Here is a 3,482-nt window from a genome sequence, read left to right as displayed (position 1 = left end):
TGCAAGTCTAAGATGTTCTTCCTCAGATGTTGCGGCCCTAACCTTGGGCTGAACTGGAACCACAGGATGAGTCGCCATGACTCCTGAAACCTGACCAATGTGGACTCGCTGCTCTGGAGTACGGGCGATGGGAGTCTGAGTCCCTTCCCCGATTTGTAAAGTAGGTGGCGTAACCGGAATCAACCCCACCTAGGCCAATGTACCATACATGCTCAATAACTGTGCTAAAGTCTCCTGAAGTGCGGGGGTAACAGCAGGTGCCTCCGGTACCTGTCCCCCAACCGGAGCTATTGGCGGCTCCTCGACTGCTGCTCTGGTAGGTGCCCTAGCTGCGACACGAGCTCCTCTTTGGCCTCTACCTTTGCCTCTGCCTCGGCCCCTAGCGACACCTGCTCTGGGGTAGCGTCATTAGTAAATGCAGCTCGTGTCCTCACCATCTGTGAGAGAATAGAATGTTAAAAGCTCAAACTCCGAGATCAATAAACTCGCATGATAGGAACGAAAGTTTGAACTTGGTAAGTGTTCTTTATCCTAAATCGATTATATTTCATGATTCCATACTTATTTACATCATGAATCCGTGAATTTAATTGAAGAAAATGAGGTTTTTATAAAAATCTTCAAAAAATGCAAAACACGATTTCTTTTTTCTATTGTATTGTATCGTATTGTTTGGATGGTTGTTACCTATTGTATTATATCGTATTGTTACTTTGAATACAATTTTTTTATTGTTACTTAAATTTTATTGTATCATATCATTAAATCTATCGTTATGTAATGACAAAAAGTATCATTTATGAAATGACCAATTTGGTTGTGGTCGCGTTGTTTCCTTTTCTTTCTTTTTTTCTCTCATCTTGCTTTTCCATATTATTAAATAATCATATTTTATCCTTAATCATATCTATTTCATATAATAATTCTACCCCGTACATTACTTTTTCTTTATAATATTGCAAGTTTATTCTTCATATTATTGGTGCATGACATCATGAAAACGGTGAAAAATAATACAATCTACCAAGCATTGTATACATTAAAACGATACAGTACAATATTGTATGAAACGATACTTAACAACCATCCAAACAAGAACACAAAATGCAAAATACTAGTCTATTATTATGTTATTTTTATGACATATTGAATTCATTTTTGTGTTTATATATACATGCAGTTACTCAACAATTTCGTCAATAGCATCAATTATCAAGGGAGTTGAACATCCACAACCAGTTAATTATGGTCTTCGATCTCATACTCCAGCTGGAATAACATTTGATGTTTTCAACAGTTTAGGAACGATTGCATTTGCATTTGCTGGACATAGTGTTGCATTAGAAATTCAAGCAACCATACCTTCAACCCGAGAAAAACCATCTAAAGGGCCAATGTGGCGAGGTGTTACTGTTGCTTATGCAATTGTTGCATTTTGCTATTTAGCTGTTGCTGCATCTGAATTCTGGGCTTTTGGCAATCTAATTGGCTAATTGCTCTTGCAAATTTTATGGTATTTTTGCATGTTCTTGGAAGCTATCATGTGATGGTCTGAAACTGTATACTGTCTCCGTTTTAATTTAGATGATTTAGTTTGACCTGACACGTGAAAACGGTATTTGAAAATTAGAGTTGTGTTTGGACATGAATATAATTTTGGGTTGTTTATGAATTTTTGTGAGTAATCTGAGTGAAAATTTTGAAATACAGTTTTTTGGAGTTTTGTCAATTTTTCGAAAAATTCCAAAATTCATCTTCAAGTGAAAATTTTAAATTTTATGGCCAAACACTGATTTCGAAAAAAGTAAAAAAAAAATAATTCAAGAAAAAGTAAAATATTTTTAATGGCCAAACAGTCTCTTAGATGATTTAGTTTGACCTGGCACAAAGTTTAAGGAGAAAAAAAAAGGTCAACTTTTGAAACATGTAGTCCTAATAGCTTATGGGACAAAAGCTTTGTGGGGCCATGATATTTGTGTGACTATAAAAGATTCTCATTAAGGGTAAAGTTGGTAAAATAAGAAAATAAAGTTCAATTATTTCTAAATATAAAAATGTGTCATTCTCGAGTCATCAAAGGAGCAATAGTTCCAACAAAGGGGATCAAAGGGGCATAAAAAAAAACAGTGTCATTCTTTTTAAAATAGACTAATAAGGAAAGCATGTTATTTAAATTGAAAAGTATATTATTATATATCTTGAATATTGGATCAAATGTTCATTACCATTTGTTTTTTTTAAATCTCAGGTTTTTGCAATGCCTGTTTTTGACATGATTGAGTGTTACTTGGTTAAAAAGCGTCATTTCACTCGTGGACGACCTCTTCCCCTTATTGTCCGAATTATTTACGTTGGTAAATAAAATTAATCTTTCAATACTTGTATGGAATTAATACTAACATAATAAAATGAACTAATTCTTGTTTGTATACCAATTGTTAAACAGTCGTGACGATGTTCGTTGGAATGTGCTTTCCTTTTTTGGGAGGCTGTTAGGCTTTTTTGGAGAATTGGCATTTTCATCCACATCATTTTTTGTACAATCTTTGTATATTCTATCTTTCTTTAGAATTTAAAGTAACCAATATATATATATATATATATATATATATATATATATATATATATGTGTGTGTGTGTGTGTATATTTGCAGCCAAAAACCTAAAAGGTGGAGCTTTCATTGGATCGCTTCTTGGGTAAGTTTGTTGAGATATATAAGGGTTGTTTTATATTTTATTCCGTGCCAGAAACTATTTATATTCGGTGATCGAAAAAGTATATAAAATTTATATAATTTTTGTATATAACATACAAAATATGTATATATATACAAAACAATATATATTTTTTCGGTTATTATTTTGAGTACGATATATAATAACCGATCATGTGTAAAGGAAACTTACACCATTTAACTGTATAATACTTACTTTTATTTCTTTGACTGTTTTCAGCTTGCAATTATTATTGGTGTGAGCATAACCGTCTTGGCGCCAATTGGAGGAGCACGCACCATTATCATCTCAGCAAAGAATTACATATTTTTCAATTAGATAGTTTTCTCATTTTCTGTCGCTAGCTAGGAATTTCTTTAGAATCATTTATTCTAGTGATTTTGTTTCACATCAAGCTAAGTCAGTTCAATCTCAATGTGTTTCTCATTTGTATCAGCATTAATTCTATACAGAAAGGGATTCCTCTCCTTTTTAGCTATTGATTACTCTATATTATTTGACCACTCACCAAACTATCGTCTAACTCTTCGCAAGAAAGGAAAAGTAGAAAGAAAAATGTTGATGTTCGTTATGTACATGGTGGCTCTAGGGTAAGGTCACTAAAGCTTCTGCTTTAGGCCCCTAGAGTCAAAAGCTCTCCCTAAACTTTTTCTATTAGTTATACTTATTTATATTAGTAAAATTTTTAAGTTAACAAAACATTAACATTTTGCATCAATACACTACATTGGTTTTAGTTATCAAAA

General features: G+C 32.9%; 1 pseudogene; it reads left to right on the top strand.

Annotated features, from left to right (window-relative positions):
- The first annotated feature begins 994 nt into the window (after positions 1–994).
- On the top strand, positions 995–3,264 carry LOC142173358 (lysine histidine transporter-like 5; annotated as a pseudogene).
- Positions 3,265–3,482: the final 218 nt, after the last annotated feature.

Source organism: Nicotiana tabacum, chromosome 19 (assembly GCF_000715075.1).
Source record: "Nicotiana tabacum cultivar K326 chromosome 19, ASM71507v2, whole genome shotgun sequence".
NCBI classification, from domain to species: domain Eukaryota; kingdom Viridiplantae; phylum Streptophyta; class Magnoliopsida; order Solanales; family Solanaceae; genus Nicotiana; species Nicotiana tabacum.
Note: the sequence above shows the minus strand (reverse complement) of the source record. Positions and strands in the feature narration are given on the sequence as shown.